We start from the raw sequence: 18,083 nt of genomic DNA, 5'->3' as shown, positions 1-18,083 counted from the left end.
CAAGGCCGTTGCCCCTCCAACTTTTACATGATATTTTTGATCGTAGATCAGGTCTGATGGCTGGAAAGAATGGACGTTTACCATGTTATGCACATTTATATTTTCACTACGTCGACACAGCTGGTCCAATTTCGACCACAGGTGATGGTAGCCATAATGATGGAGCCAAGCATCCTGTGTACATTAGTTGCACCCATGTGTGTGGGGATCACAGCATTCGTGACATTTAAATTTGTTACTTCTTTGGTACTATATTCGCAATAAATTTTGCAGACAGTATCCGCATATGACGCTGAATGTACCTACAAAATTATATCATTGTACGACACATGTTTCAGGAGATACGTCATAAAAACTCAGGACAAGGCCAGACGCTGCATAGTACGGACGTGGACGCACAGCTGTAAATAAATGCCTGGTCAACACCAAGCTTTTCCGCTAGTCATCTATACAGATAAAAAAATCCCCAATATTGCCCACCAGCGTATTTTTGAAAAACCTTTATTTTGTCATCCATTTTTTTCCTGTAAAAATCGTAAAAGCCGAGCATCATTGTGTTTTTAAAAATCGTTTCCTATTGTCATCTCTTTTTATGTATTTTAAACCATCTATCGCTTGTGTAACCTGTGGCTACAAGTCCATTCCCTTTATGGGGTAATCGAAATAATGAACAACGGAAAAAAGTGTGGGTCAATTTCTTCCTCATTTTTCGGAACTTCTGATAATAGTAAATCGTTGGCCCTTTGAGGGCGTGGTAGGTACATACAAGAGATTAGTGTAAGATTAGAATTTGGGTTAGATACAGTGCCAGGAGGTTTTGTTTCTATCTGGCTAGCTTCAGAGTACTTCACCATCTACTAAGTGATGCGTTTCATTGGGAATGGTGTGTTCTGTGCTAGGTCTACCCTTACTCCACAATGCTGTTCCCTCGATGCTATTAAAACCAGGATGTTATCAAAATATATGCACAGTGGCAGACTGGAGTCTGCAGAAATATTTCCAGTGGTGGGGAGGGGGGAAGGCGCGTCGGGGCTGGAATGCATGATTCTGAAACTGGCACTCTGTGTACAAATCAGCTGGTCAGTTACGAGGTGCATCAAGCTACAAGACCCTAACTGTATAAGCGCTACAACTGGTCAAAGCTAAGGTTTAGCAGTATTGTGGAGAATTCTTATCTGGAAGAGTATGAGTATACTGTAACGAATAAAAACTCTTTACTCCAGATTCCAAGGATGGTTAGGGGCGACGGGTGAAAGTGCCCTTTTGCCAATCCTCCCCTCCCCACCTCCTCCCCTCCCCCTCCCCTTCCCCCTCGCGGACGCCAATGGCTGGCCCGTTCATTTTGAGAACATCAGAGTTGCAGTAACCTTTCTGAGAAACTGTTCTAGATGTCCTTGCGCGTCAATCTTACCACTCAGAACAGCAGTGGGAATGTCGGTTATCGCTGAAACAACTGGTTTTCGGCTCTTATCAGTTTCCCAGCCTCACTTTAACCTAATTGTTAAAGCCCGTCACAATACCAGTTCTTGTAATAACCGATTTTCAGTCTTTTATTTACATTATTTCCTCTAGTAAACGTAGAAATCAAACAAAGATTAAAAAAATTTTACTTTCTCAGTTTATTGATAAATGGAATCAAAACGTCAAATACATTTATGACGACCTGCAGCCGTCCAGAACGAAATTAGAATTATATTAATACCGTCAGCTGCTCACGGGTGTCGATAAATATCAACGGGGACAGGTGACAATGTGTGCACGTCTGGGACTCGAACCGGGATATCCTGCTTACGTGGCAGGCGCTCTGCCCATCTGAGCCACCGAGGGCACAGACGATAGTGTGACTGCAGGTACTATCTCGCGCACGCCTCCCGCGAGACTCACATTCTCACCTTGCATATGCACACACTACATTCGTAGTGTCCTACACCAACACACTCATTACTCGTGGAACACATTCTTACCAAGTCCCGTAGCAGTTCGGGGAATACTTGTGCATCTTCACAGAAGAAGGTCATGGCTGGTATTGCCAGAACCATATACTTATATGGATATGGACATGTCTTCCACGAGGAATGAGTGTGTTGGAGTGGGACTCTACGACTGTAGTGTATGGACATTCAAGGTGAGAATGTGAGTCTCGCAGGAGGCGTGCGCGAGATAGTCCCTGCAGTCGAACCATACACTGTGCCCTCGGTGGCCTAGATGGATAGAGCGTCTGTCATTTTAGCAAGAGATCCCGGGTTCGAGTCCCGATCGCGGCACACATTTTCACTTGTCCACGTTGATATTTATCAACGCCCTTGAGCAACTGACGGTATTAATATAATTCTAATTTCTTTCAATTAAATAGTCCAATAAAACTTTGTCCGATGTTCGCTGCTTCTCTCAAAATATAGCGAGTGCTTCTATACTACAGAAAACTGCCAGTATTATCCTACTGATTTTAGTTTTTAGAACTCTGATCAAAAATTATATTGAAATCGGTTATCACAGCACTATGCGGGCATTACGTATAGTCCAGCGATAAAGAGTGAAAACTGCGGCAGGAGAACTCTCTTTTTCGTTTTAATTTCTCTGTTAAAGGCTAAAAGCAGATAACGGCATACTACGTAGACACAGGCAGCAGATCACGCACTTTCTATTTTTATCCCGAACTATGAATGATTTGTAAAATTTTAACTTTTTTCCTTGTATGATGTCGCAAGTGACCAAATCGACCATTGTGCTTCACTCGTACTGCATATCGTAAAATACTTCCAGGCTTTCAGATGGTGCCATTCTGTGTTACAACTGACGTTCGACAACAGCGAGAAACTGCGTCCATTCTCGCGAACTGCTTGTATAACAGGCACGCACAGTATTGTCTCGGCAATGTTGGACTAATTCATTTGTTGCTCGTTTCTATCAGCAGTGTTATTAAAGCGGCATACATCACTTTACCCATTTTTTCTGTAATAACGCAGTATTTTAGAACTATGGAAATCTTACGAATAAAAATTACTCGTCTTTTTTAAAAAAGGTTTATTTGAAAACTAAAAATTTTACTACGACAGCTGTGGCTAATTGGTATATCTGTTTTTACGTGGTTATCAGGAAAAAATAAAAAGATACTTGTTATAACCGAGAGCAAACAAATACCGAAAGACATCGGTTATTCAGAACTAAAATACCCATGTCGTTATAACTGATCGGTTTTTCTATCTCTAAACTGCAATGTCGCCACAGAAAAGTGTGTCGTTCCATCAATGTCCATAGCAACTTTGAGATATGTAAGTGTTTATGCGCAATATCGGCAAATGGAAACACGAAGTGGTAATAAGCACCTGAGCGATAGAATTTATTTCACAGTCAGAAAAGTCGAGTGAGAGACAAGACTGAATCACTGTAATAGAAATTATATGGAAAGCTGTGTAAAGGAAAATTTCCAGTTCTTTCGTGGATTCCAAAATTGAAGCCAAGTCCGGGACATCAAGGTGACATAGTCTTATACGGATAGTATTCCATGACTAACGTAATTGGCCCACATACTGTACTGGTATACTGATAATATTACACTACTAAGGTAATTTACCTGAAGTAATTTACAAACATGTAACTATAACATTCGCTACTACTCATTACGCTAATTGACCTTCAGCCATTAAGCGCAAGCGCAGATCTCAGTTATGATACGTGCGCCATCCAAAAATTTATCAAGGTGGTAACTCAACACAACTACAAACGATCATTGTGTGCAAAATAAATAGAACACCTCATAAGAAGAACATGACGGGTTTGAATCATTCCCACCGCAAAGGATGAAATATTCAGGCTTGCACATAAGACCACTTGATAACTAACCAGAAATTCAGATTAGTTGTAGCTTCGGTGACAATCGCCTTTTTTACATTTTCCCCGTAAACTAGATAATTATGAAACGTAACAACTACTCTAAAATATCTGCAGCAACGGACTTGCCGCGGAGGTTACATCGGTTCACGTGAGATCACCGAAGTTAAGTGCGTTGTCGGGCGTTGAAGGCAATTGGATGGGTGATCATCCAGTCCGCCATGCGCTCTTGCCATTTTTCGGGGTGCACTAAGCCTCATGATGCCAATCGAGGAGTTACTCGACCCAATAGTAGCGGCTCCGGTCAAAGAAAACCATCATAACGACTGGGAGAAAAGTGTGCTGACCCCCGCCCCTCCTGTTCGCATCCTCCACGGATGATGACACGGCGGTCGGATGGTCCCGTCCCAGCAGGCCACTCGTGGCCTGAAGACGGAGTGCTTACAAAGCAAACTACTCTCCAGTGGATGGTCGTACTACTGAGACCTTGATTCCTGGCATCAATAACAGATGGCAGCACAAGAGGTTGCCTTACGCCTACTGCCGAATTTTGCGATCTGTCGTAAGCCTGCGTAAGCACGTGGGGCCTTCCGTCTTAAGTGCAAGCATATCCATTGCGTTTTCTGCCGCGCGACTTGAGTGGAATGTTTCATTATTTCTGAAATATTATAGAAATGTTTTTCGTTGTATATCCTCACAATCGGTACTGAATTCACTGTAAAATTACTTGCTCACTTTTCGGAACTTCCGTTCATAGTAAATCGATACTATTTGAAGCCGTGGTAGACACGAGTCTAGTGTGCTTCACCTACAGCACCTTCTGTGTCAGTCTCGGTTCCTATGTCGCTGATTTCACAACTAACAGTTCGTTGTCTACTGAGTATACTGTCTGTTGCACGACACTATCCCTCCCACGCTGCTAAATGTAGGTCGTCGGCAAAATATGACTGCAGTGGAACAAGGGCGTCTGCAGAAATTTCCCCAGGAGGTGGTGGTGGCATTGTTAGTGGTGTGTGTGTGTGTGTGTGTGTGTGTGTGTGTGTGTGTGTGTGTGTGTGTGTGTGTGTGTGCGTGTGTGTGTGGAGGCCATTACTATGAAATTCACGCAGTCCAGACCGCCAAGGAAAATAAACCTTGAGATTTGGAAAGGGTGTTGATCTTATACCGCTTATGCTGCATATTTCGAAATTCCACCTCTAAGGGGGATACACAGGAAATGAAAGGATTTTTGAAACATGTAGCTATTAAGGTAATTTTGAAGCTTGGCAGACGAAAACTTGTATCTGGTTTCTAGGTCAGAAATAAAGAAATATGTGTTCCAGTATTATTGGGAATTTAACCTCTATGAGGTGAAATAGTGGATGAACATTTTATTTTGAGATAAAAAATTATGGAAGAACTATGGAAGTATTTTTAAGGCTACATCTACGAAAATTGGTATTTGACTTCAAGGTTACAAATAAGAAAATACGTATTTTCGTGTTTTTGGAAGTTCAACCTCTAAGGGGATGAAATAGAGTGAGCTGGTGCGTTTCTGGCGCCAGTTTCCATCGATCGTTGTTTCGATCTTTGAGTCGCGGTCCAGAGGACACTGCTCCCTAAGCGACTGTAGTAGTTCCCTGTGCGGCCCAACATCGGGCTTACCGCGCTTACACTGGACACAGTTGCCAACAAATCGCCTGCCATCACCATATAGGTTGGGCCAAAACATGTGTTCCCGAACTCGGTTCAAGGACTTGTAGAACCCCAAATGATCCCCTACCGCCGAATAGTGGAAATATCTGAGTGCCATGCTAACTCGTTCCTGTGGAATACAGACCTTCCCTTCACCACGGTTGTCTTCCCCTTTACACAAGACCCCCCCCCCACCCCCCGAAGACCTCGCCATCCGCCAACTGCTGCCGAATCGGTCCCCACCCGGGGTCCTCAACCTGTTTGCCGGCTAAGTCGCAGAAGAAGCCGGGTGTCTCGGAGAGAAGGAAATTCTCCCCAAGATCCGGCTCCACGTGGCCCTTGCCTTCCCTAGACTCTACCGCGAACATACGGCTGAGAGCGTCGCCAATTCATTGTCTCTTCCACTAATATGCCGAACCTGGAGATAAGTCTTGTCATCTTAACTTCGGTATGATTTTTAGCGATCTTATTAATCAAAGTTTAAGGGCTGGCACTGGCCAAGTAACTCACGGAGGCTCATTGGTTTCAGTCCAGTTGTATTGCTCACCTGTTCTCCAGATAAGGTTGTGTAGTTTATGTCTCAGAGAAGTGTCTGCCCTTGATGTGTGTTTTGTTAGAGATAATTGGCAGCGGTCGACGCTAACATACTGCGAGCAGAGCACCACGGCGGCAGAGAGATATTTAAGGCCATGTCCTCTCCTTTACATCCTGGGTTATGTTGTCACTTTTGCGTGATTCCATCTTTCCGGTGCTGAACTATAGCATCCAAAGTTCAATTGCATTGCCAAGTTGAGTATATTTCTATGTCATTCTCTGCCTCGTGGATCTCTTGTATTGATTAGAATCCTTAGTCTGCTAGCGTCTATCGCCAATTCACGCGAAATATTGAAGCAACCTTATTTTAAGGGTATTGTCATATAGTCATGTTCTAGTTGTAATCATTCTAAGAATATTGTTGATTAATCAACTGAGTAAGTAAATTTGAAGGTCCGTTTGGTCAAAATTAAAGGACCCCCTTAATTGTTTTACTCATTTTTATACAGTTTTGTTTAGGAAAGTTGGCTAGCCGAACGTTAAATATCTGTATTCTTACGCTTAATCTGTTTCTCCCCTGATTGCAAGTAGTGAGAGTTCTGCTATGAATTTTATGGACATTTGTGCTATTTTAGTAAAGCTTTACCTAAGTATATTTACATAGTCATATTCAAATTTCAAGTTTTACGGGTCTCGTTCCACTTATTTATTATTTGTCCAACTGATCTGGCCTTGTAAGGCAGTCTCCTCTATTATTGTGATTGTGATTTTATAATGCTTTTGATTGTAATAAAATATGTAGCAACTACAACGGATTACTATTGTGATTTTGGTGTGTCACTACCATACCCCATTTCATAGAGGATGAAATGTTTCATGAAATATATGAAAACCTGTTTTTGATACATTCAACCATTAAGAGGGGTGGAATATAGGATGTAATGTTTTATGAAAGTATTTCAGTGCGAAAGAATTTTTAAAGCGAAATCTATGAAAATTGTGTTATTGAAAAATACGTGTTTCACTGTTTTTGGAACTACAACCTCCAAGAAGGTGCAATAGGAGCACAGGTTTCACTGACCCATAGCCTTCCAGCCCAACCTGCAAAGTATATGGACTTGAAATTTGATGAAGGTGTAAATCTTACGCTGAAAGCATCATTTAAGAAGAGATTGTTCGAAATTTCACTCCTAAGGGGGTGAAATATGGGTTGAAAGTTTTTTTTAATATATGTCCCTATGTCCCTATTGAAGCTATAACTACAAAACTACGAAAATTGATATTTGGTGTCTCAGTCAGAAACAAAAAAGAAACAAGTTTTTAGCATTTTCCGAAATTCTTCCATTGGGGGATAAAATAATTAGTGAAGGTTTTTTGAAAATAAATAATTATTAAAGAACTACTGAAGCATTTCTATAGCTACATCTATGAAAATAGGTATTTGACATCTCGGTTGGATGTAAAATAAATGTGTTTCGTTGCTTTTGGAAATTTAACTCACTAACAGAGTGAAATAGGGGATGAAATGTTTTATGAAATATTTCACTATGAAAGAATTTTTAGAATTAAATGGATGAAGATTTGAATTTGGCTCCTCGGCTCTAAATAGAAGAATATGTGTTTAATTGTTTTTGAAAACCCAACCCCTAAAGGGTGTGAGATGTTTCAGAAAATGGTTCATTATGAAAGGATTGCTAAATATATCTGACAATTCGTATTCGGCTAATGTGTTACAATTTTTAAAAACTACGTGTTTTTCTGGTTTTGGAACTTCGAGCATAAGGGATGAAAATTTTAATGAAATATTTATTGCGTTATATTAAAATATTTTAAATCTGCATCTATGAAAACCGGTATTTCACTTCTCAATTAGATATAAAGAAATATGCGTTAGGGGATGAAAGACTCTACGGAGATATCACCACAAGAATACAAACGGCTTGATTAACAAAAACCTTGGACTCCAGCTGTCAGCATTGCTTTTTGATCATTCAGTAAAAGACCATGCTTCAACGGTGCTAAGTTTAGAAAGTTTAGAAAGTGTTGCAGTTTATAAAAGACATAAAAAAACGATTAAAGAAAAAAATTCTTTGCAGACCATGAACGGTCTACGCAAGTAGAGAAGCGGATGATAAGCTAGCTCTTTATGCAAATGAGTTGGTCAGTGTACGTTCCGAGACATGTCATGCAGCAGGAACGGAATCCTATAGTTGCTACGATTGGCTAAAGGAAAAGTTTTGCAGAATCACTCGAAATCACTTCTGCAAGTGGCTAAGAATCTCGTAATGAATAAAAATTCTGTACTGAGAATTCCAAGGTGGGAGATGCAAGATTCCTCCCTCCCCCTTCCCCCTCCTCACAATGCTATCCTTCTTTACCTACAGCAAAAAATAAATAAATTAATTAATAAACAAAACTAGAGAAATTTCTACTGTGAAACTATTTGCATACAAGAGAACGGCCCTTGAAATTTAACTCTTCAAAGTTTTAAGCCCTGCTCATTCCGGATATTGATTAGAAAGTGTTAATCCACAGGTGAAACCTGAGTATATAATCCCTGTGACATTTGATCAACGGTGTTCCATAAGGACAGGTTCTCATTCAAAACGTTCGAAAATTCAATTTCTTTGTAGTTGCATTTTTTAAAGGTGTACTTGTCTAGACTGCTTGGAACGGAAAGGTTTTTTTTTTAATCCGTGCTTTACACAAGTTTCTACAGTCCATTGTTTGAAGCAGTGTCACGGCTGCCATGAGCCGCGCGGGGTACCCGCCATGTCTCCAACGCCTTGTCACGGTTCGCGCGGCTCCCCCCGTTGGAGGTTCGAGTCCTCCCTCGGGCATGGTTGTGTGTGTGTGTTGTCCTTAGCATAAGTTACTGTAAGTAGTGTGTAAACATAGGGACTGATGGTTCAAATGGTTCTGAGCACTTTGGGACTTAACATCTGAGGTCATCAGTTTCCTAGAACTTAGAACGACTTAAACCCAACTAAATTAAGGACATCACACACATCCATGCTCGAGGCAGGATTTGAACCTGCGACCGTAGCGGGCGCGTGGCTCCCGACTGAAGCTTCTACAACCGCTCGGCCACATCGGCCGGTCTGTCATGTATTCTAGAAGAGCTGCACGGTCGTCGGTGGCGCCTGTTCTTTCAAGAAGAGTTACTATCTTCATATCTATGGTTAAACGTTACCCAGCCATTGACCTTCGTCTGTGCGAATGCGCACAGGTTGCCGGAACTCACCTTAGTGTGAGCCAGTAATGAGTGGATGGACAAATACCTATTAAGTACATTACGTAATCGGATTGTGGACGTTTGAGGATGTGAGTCTCACGGGAAGCGTGCGAGGGATAAATTCCTGCAGTCCTGATGTTCATTTGTGCCCTCGATGGCTCAGATGGATTGGGCGTCTGCCATGTAAGCAGGAGATCTTGGGTTCGAGTCCCAGTAGGGGCACACTTTTCAGCTGTCCCCATCGAAGTATATCAACAACACCTGTTGGCAGCTGAGGGTTTCAATTAATTATCAGTTGTGAAGGTGATTTGATGAACCCTTTGCCAGGAACTTTAATGTGTTTTGCTGGGTATCCATATAGATGTAGATGATAACTCGTCCCGTGTCGCACGTGCTCAAAATGATTCATACTGCAGAATGCATGCAAACATACTCACCGAAAATACGGACGAATATCAAGTGCCGGCTGCCGAGTGCTGCATATCCAGCTTAGACAGATCGGCTTTTCATCTACATCTACATGACTACATCTACATGACTACTCTGCAATTCACATTTAAGTGCTTGGCAGAGGGTTCATCGAACCACAATCATACTATCCCTCTACTATTCCACTCCCGAACAGCGAGCGGGAAAAACGAACACCTAAACCTTTCTGTTCGAGCTCTGATTTCTCTTATTTTATTTTGATGATCATTCCTACCTATGTAGGTTGGGCTCAACAAAATATTTTCGCATTCGGAACAGAAAGTTGGTGACTGAAATTTCGTAAAAAGGTCTCGCCGCGACGAAAAACGTCTATGCTGTAATGACTTCCATCCCAACTCGTGTATCATATCTGCCACACTCTCTCCCCTATAACGCGATAATACAAAACGAGCTGCCCTTCTTTGCACCCTCTCGATGTCCTCCGTCAATCCCACCTGGTAAGGATCCCACACCGCGCAGCAATATTCTAACAGAGGACGAACGAGTGTAGTGTAAGCTGTCTCTTTAGTGGACTTGTTGCATCTTCTAAGTGTCCTGCCAATGAAACGCAACCTTTGGCTCGCCTTCCCGACAATATTATCTATGTGGTCCTTCCAACTGAAGTTGTTTGTAATTTTAACACCCAGGTACTTAGTTGAATTGACTGCCTTGAGAATTGTACTATTTATCGAGTAATCGAATTCCAACGGATTTCTTTTGGAACTCATGTGGATCATCTCACACTTTTCGTTATTTAGCGTCAACTGCCACCTGACACACCATACAGCAATCTTTTCTAAATCGCTTTGCAGCTGATACTGGTCTTCGGATGACCTTACTAGACGGTAAATTACAGCATCATCTGCGAACAACCTAAGAGAACTGCTCAGATTGTCACCCAGGTCATTTATATAGATCAGGAACAGTAGAGGTCCCAGGACGCTTCCCTGGGGAACACCTGATATCACTTCAGTTTTACTCGATGACTTGCCGTCTATTACTGCGAACTGCGACCTTCCTGCCAAGAAGAACAGGAAGTTGCTGTCTAGGAACAATCAGAGGTAGAGGAAGGGTTGATAAATACTCCTTGAATTGCAGACTAAACGTAAATAACGAAAATACATTTTTGGTAAAAATTTGTCAAAAATACTCGTTTGCCCTCCGTATTGGATTAGCTGTTTTGAATATTGAAAATCTGACTTCAGATTCGTTTTCAGCGACATTAAGAATATATATGTAACACTCAGTTCATGCAAATCGAAGTAATAATATAACTAAATGTTTTCCCTAAACTTTGAACACTTTTTTTTCGAGTAACGATTTTCTCAGAACGGCATGCAGTATAAATTAAAAGTGGTTCGATCTCTTAACTTCTACCTCTGACCCCTAAAAGTAAACACTTTTCTTAGGAACTTATAGCTATAATATGACATTTGTTAATATTAACTAATTTTTGTGTAGGCATAAGGAGTGAAACAAACCCCCCAAAATCGAACTCAAAGTTCGAATTAGCACTGTATCGTTAAATTTAAGGTTGTTTCATTGCGGTTAGGTATGCGCTCCCATAAATTTTATGTATTATCGACTGATGTTATCCATTTTCAATTTCAAAGAAATAATGTAGTATCAACTGATGTTACCCATTTTTGAATTCAGGTAACATCTCAGGTGCCACACTGCACGCACTCTACGTACTCCAGTCTCGCAGGCCCTTGATCAAATCATAATTACGGGCGCCATTTTTTATTGAAAATCTAAAATTAAGCTCATAGTATTATCACTCGTAATTCCCAAACAGATCCTTCGAATGTATTTTCATTGTCTCAAAAAAAATTTCAAATGTACCCTTTTTTGCTCATTTGTATGAGAACCTGGCCGTAACGCCGGAATATAGTCACGAGATTTTTTTTCAGAGATGCTGTACGTTCGCGAGAAGACTTTCGTTCTGCGCGTGTCGAAGGACATTCCTCAGATATTACTGTGTGTGTGCTACTCAGTCGTGCCATTTAAGTGTACATCTTTGCATAGTTTTCCTTTCACGATGTAAACAGTGTTCCGCTCAGTTGCTAACTGGCCAGTGAGTGGTTCCGAAGGTATCGGATGTGCGGTGCGTTCGGTCTGCTAGGACAACAGCAGACTAGCGTGGTGCGATGGCAGAAGCAGACACTGAGGGAGCTAGCTGCTGGGACGCCAGCGAACAATTTATGCCAAGTAAGACGAAGAGGACTATTCTAAAATTACTAGCCGTCTCAAAAGTGTTTACCATTGGTAAATCTTGCTGTTGAGTCTGACAAAACTGGCAGTTGGGCCTAGAGATACATTAGAGAGAGATACAGGAAATCCCCCCACCCCCCTCAATGAATTTTTGGTTGTGATGACAGGCCGATTGGTAGTGTAGCCCGAGATCTAAGTTAGGTTGGAAGGTGGTAATTTGATTGAGAGTTGTTTACGCCAACGATTATGAATGCCGACTAAACGTTGTGCGAGCAGATTGCCCTGTAGCGTAGCCTAGTGTTTCCGCCCGCGCCACATTTAACACACATTCTCTAACTGTGTACAAAAGTCTCACAACAGCAACGATAACTACGTTTCTTGTGGGGGGAGGGTAGAGTCCACTATGTAACTTTCACTGCAAATTTTAGTAACCGCCGAAACTAACCGAAATAGAAGCGTAATTTTAACTATATTTCCTTTTGTGGGAAAATAATGGTTCTCCTCTTTCGGCAGCAACTGTAATATGTAGGCGACTTATTAGTTTTTTTTAAAACTATGAATCATGATTTCAATAGACGCAGTGCTTTTTTTACGTTACTTGATTTGTGGTCTATAGTAAACAATGCAACGAATTGGTAAATTCTTTGAAGTTTGACGTGTGTTACATAGACGACGTCTGCAATGTTCGTAAAGCCAAGTTTGCATATATTCTGTGTCTGTTTTTTTGGCCATGTACTGTATAATTAAGGGGAGGAGGATTATGTTCAAGGAGCAGTGTATTAGCAGTCTATGGAGAAATTGAGAATTTGGATCTAACGAACGGCATGCTCGGGCAGTTCGTGCTATTCTGTTGACCACTGTGTAATTGGGACACAGTGATTATGGCCTCTCCCTAGTAACCAGGGGACTCGGGTGCTAATCCTGGTATGGCACAAATTTTCAACAGTGCCCATTGACTAAAGTCTGTGCCCATTGTCAGCTAATGTCATTGTTTCGGTGTTAAATTGTATTTTGTTTACGATACGTAGTTTAGCTTTTTCATGGATAACAGCTTTGAAAAGCGTATAGGTTATATTGATATTCTCTCGTCGTTAGTCCAAGGCAACTATAGCGATTTATAAACACAGCTGTAGTTCGTATTAAGCCTACATACGTAATTGTGTCCTGTTTTTCTTTACCAAGAATTACTTCGTAAGTAATTCCCCTGTAGTGGTATTTTGTTTTAGTATTTTGTTTAAATATTTATAGACTGCAGGCTTGGATGAAATATGAAACACATGTCCGAAGTTCTTGTTGATTCTGCAGATACTGTTTCATCCGTACTAGGGGCCAAAACATTTCATCTAATACAGAAGGACACAATTTGTCTCGAGATTTAGCAATTTTTCGTAATAGTTGCCTTGCTTCGATATATTTTTCTCTAATTCTTGTTTGGATTTAATCTTAAAACACACTAACTCTTCCACCAGTTATTCGATATGTGGTTTCATACCTTTCGTAGCCTAGAGTTCCTAAACGGTCGATAATATTAATAATTTCCTTTCTCAATTTTATTTTCTGTAAAATCTCCTGTTTATGGTTATTGCTAACGTGTTTCACGTTCTCACTTTTATTATTTTTATTTTTCTAGTTTTGTGACTGGTAGCCAAATGTTCTTTGAATCTGGTTTTTAATTCTGAAATAGTAACAGATGAAGGTCAAGAGAAGATTGCGATATATTTGAGGAGAGTGGCTTGGAGATTTTCTATAATAGACGTACACAGGTCATGGGGATCCTTACCTATATAAATTTACTTCGAGTGTGATGTAGCCCATTCTCTTGTCATGATCTCGGCCGTATCGTAGCACATTGTCTCGGTTAGGTTGGAGATTTCTGTTGAGAGTTGCCGAAGTCAACGAAAGTGATTACAAAGTAAAGACTGTGCTAACAGAACGATCTGTAGCGTAGTCCAACACGTTCTTTCTGTCCTTTTAAAGCCTCTTTTAATTGAAAATAACTAAAGCTGCAAGATACAATCACAAAAACTGTGTTACGTAATAGAGTAATCCCAGACTATTGTTGTGTAAGTTGTGTGCGTACAGTATTTTTTTTTGTCAGTGAATATACATTTTTTTACTCATTTGCTGGGTTTCAGTTTTCCCCTTTAACGGCAAAAAACCTTTTCCTGTGAAGGGCCCATTAGCTTGTCGGTTATATTTGTGACTTTCTCGACGGTCAGTAATTTCGTGATAGTCCATCCACCGGCGTCATTGTTAACATCGAATATAGATTTAAGTATTAGGAAGGCTAATATGAAGCTAATGCATGAGTAGGTCTAACAATTAATAAAAATAGAAATGTGGGTAAGATACTACAAACAGCATAGTGAACGCATTGTTGTGGCCAAGATAGCCACGAATCCCACGCCTACCAAAGTCGTAAAAGTAGTCCGCAGATGATTATGAAACTGATGGAATGTGTGATGAGATAAAAGAAATCATTCAGATAGTGATGGGAGATGAAAATGTAATATTAATGGGTGACTGGAATTCGACAGTAGGAAATGGAAGAAAAGGAAACGTAGTAGGTGAATATGGAATGGGGGTAAAAAATGAAAGAGGAAGCCGCCTGGTAGGTTTTTTCCCAGAGCATAACTTAATCATAGCTAACACTTGGTTCAAAAATCATAAAAGACCTGGAGATACTGCAATATTTCATATAGATTATATAATGGTAAGACAGAGATTTAGGAACCAGATTTTAAATTGTATGACATTTCCAGGGGCAAATGTGGTCTCTGATCACAGTATATTGATTATGAACTGTAGATAAAAACTGAAGAAACTGGAAAAAGGTGGGAATTTAAGGAGATGGGACCCGAAAGAACTGACAGAATCAGAAGTTGTACAGTGTTTCAGGAAGAGCATTAGGGAACGATCTACAGGAATGGGGGAAAGTAATACAGTGTGATGGGGGATCTGAGTGGTGTACTGTCAAGGGGAGGGGGTTCCTCAGGGATCAGTGTTGGGGCCGCTCCTGTTCCTTATTTATATAAAAGATATGCCCTCAAGTATTACGGGTAACTCAAAAATATTTCTGTTTGCTGATGACACTAGCTTGGTAGTAAAGGATGTTGTGTGCAACATTGACTCCGTTTCAAGTAGTGCAGTACATGACCTCAGTCAATGGCTTATAGAAAATAAACTAACGTTAAATCACAGTAAGATTCAGTTTTTACAGTTTCTAACACACAATTCAACAAAACCTGACGTTTTAATCTCACAGCATGGGCATATGATTAGTGATACTAAACGGTTCAAATTCCTAGGTGTTCAAATAAATAGTAAGGTGTTGTGGAAAGCCCACGTTCAGGATCTTGCTCAAAGACTTAATACTGCCATTTTCACTATTCGAACGGTACCGAAAGTGAGTGATACTTCGACAAGTAAAATAGTCTACTTTGCCTATTTCCATTCACTTATGTCATATGGTATTATGTTTTTGGGTAACTCTTCCCATTCTAGAAGGATATTTTTGGCTCAGAAACTGGAGGTTCGGGCAAAAAGTGGTGTGAGTTCACGAACCACTTGTCGACCTCTGTTCAGGGAGTCTGGGTATTTTGACCTTGGCCTCTCAATATGTATATTCCTTATTGTCGTTTCTTGTTACCAATATTAGTTTATTTCCAACAATAAGCAGCTTTCACTCGGTTAATACTCGGCAGAAGTCAAACTCCCATTTGGTTCGGACTTCCTTAATTCTTGTGCAAAAATGTGTGCAGTATACTGCTGCATCCATTTTCAATAAGCTGCCACTCGAATTCAAAAATCTTTGCAGTAATCCACGCGCTTTCAAATCGAAACTGGAGTGTTTCCTCATGGAACACTCCTTTTATCCTGTCAAGGAGTTAATTGAAAAATTAAGCTGATTCTCATTGTACTGCTGATAGCGTTTGCTTAAACTTATGGACTGATTTTCTCTCAGGTTCATGAACATGTATTTTTATCTGTTATTACTTTTATGTTGTAAGTTCATGTGTCGCCCTAACCGCCGTCTGCTTCACGTCTGCTGTTCAGCGAGCTACCTTAATTTAAGTATTAACTGTATTTTTCTTACTTGTCACTTCTTCTTCCGTGTGTTTTTGCTTTTAGGAAGCTTTAATTGTCGAGTGCTAGTAATAGAGTTAAATAGATTTCGTGTTTGTTTTGAATACAGTCAGAGAGAGTCCTTGTAGTCAGCCATAGTGCCAGTAATGCTAGTGTTTGTTTTGAATACAGTCCAGAGACAGGTAGTACTATTTTCATTGTTTTCTACAAGAAGTCGTTAGCAATCACAGTTTAGTCAGTAATCAGCCACCTTTAGTGAATTAGCAGTCTACTTAAAAGTTGAAACTTCCTGGCAGATTAAAACTGTGTGCCCGACCGAGACTCGAACTCGGGACCTTTGCCTTTCGCGGGCAAGTGCTCTACCAACTGAGCTACCGAAGCACGACTCACCTCCGGTACTCACAGCTTTACTTCTGCCAGTATCCGTCTCCTACCTTCCAAACTTTACAGAAGCTCTTCTGCGAAACGTGCAGAACTAGCACTCCTGAAAGAAAGGATACTGCGGAGACATGGCTTAGCCACAGCCTGGGGGATGTTTCCAGAATGAGATTTTCACTCTGCAGCGGAGTGTGCGCTGATATGAAACTTCCTGGCAGATTAAAACTGTGTGCCCGACCGAGACTCGAACTCGGGACCTTTGCCTTTCGCGGGCAAGTGCTCTACCAACTGAGCTACCGAAGCACGACTCACGTCCGGTACTCACAGCTTTACTTCTGCCAGTATCCGTCTCCTACCTTCCAAACTTTACAGAAGCTCTTCTGCGAAACGTGCACAACTAGCACTCCTGAAAGAAAGGATACTGCGGAGACATGGCTTAGCCACAGCCTGGGGGATGTTTCCAGAATGAGATTTTCACTCTGCAGCGGAGTGTGCGCTGATATGAAACTTCCTGGCAGATTAAAACTGTGTGCCCGACCGAGACTCGAACTCGGGACCTTTGCCTTTCGCGGGCAAGTGCTCTACCAACTGAGCTACCGAAGCACGACTCACCTCCGGTACTCACAGCTTTACTTCTGCCAGTATCCGTCTCCTACCTTCCAAACTTTACAGAAGCTCTTCTGCGAAACGTGCAGAACTAGCACTCCTGAAAGAAAGGATACTGCGGAGACATGGCTTCGCCACAGCCTGGGGGATGTTTCCAGAATGAGATTTTCACTCTGCAGCGGAGTGTGCGCTGATATGAAACTTCCTGGCAGATTAAAACTGTGTGCCCGACCGAGACTCGAACTCGGGACCTTTGCCTTTCGCGGGCAAGTGCTCTACCAACTGAGCTACCGAAGCACGACTCACGTCCGGTACTCACAGCTTTACTTCTGCCAGTATCCGTCTCCTTCCTTCCAAACTTTACAGAAGCTCTTCTGCGAATCGTGCAGAACTAGCACTCCTGAAAGAAAGGATACTGCGGAGACATGGCTTAGCCACAGCCTGGGGGATGTTTCCAGAATGAGATTTTCACTCTGCAGCGGAGTGTGCGCTGATATGAAACTTCCTGGCAGATTAAAACTGTGTGCCCGACCGAGACTCGAACTCGGGACCTTTGCCTTTCGCGGGCAAGTGCTCTACCAACTGAGCTACCGAAGCACGACTCACGTCCGGTACTCACAGCTTTACTTCTGCCAGTATCCGTCTCCTACCTTCCAAACTTTACAGAAGCTCTTCTGCGAAACGTGCAGAACTAGCACTCCTGAAAGAAAGGATACTGCGGAGACATGGCTTAGCCACAGTCTGGGGGATGTTTCCAGAATGAGATTTTCACTCTGCAGCGGAGTGTGCGCTGATATGAAACTTCCTGGCAGATTAAAACTGTGTGCCCGACCACTTGCCCGCGAAAGGCAAAGGTCCCGAGTTCGAGTCTCGGTCGGGCACACAGTTTTAATCTGCCAGGAAGTTTCATATCAGCGCACACTCCGCTGCAGAGTGAAAATCTCATTCTGGAAACATCCCCCAGGCTGTGGCGAAGCCATGTCTCCGCAGTATCCTTTCTTTCAGGAGTGCTAGTTCTGCACGTTTCGCAGAAGAGCTTCTGTAAAGTTTGGAAGGT

Source organism: Schistocerca gregaria, chromosome 11 (assembly GCF_023897955.1).
Source record: "Schistocerca gregaria isolate iqSchGreg1 chromosome 11, iqSchGreg1.2, whole genome shotgun sequence".
NCBI lineage: Eukaryota > Metazoa > Arthropoda > Insecta > Orthoptera > Acrididae > Schistocerca > Schistocerca gregaria.
The sequence above is the reverse complement of the archived record's forward strand: the minus strand, read 5'-3'. Positions refer to the sequence as shown.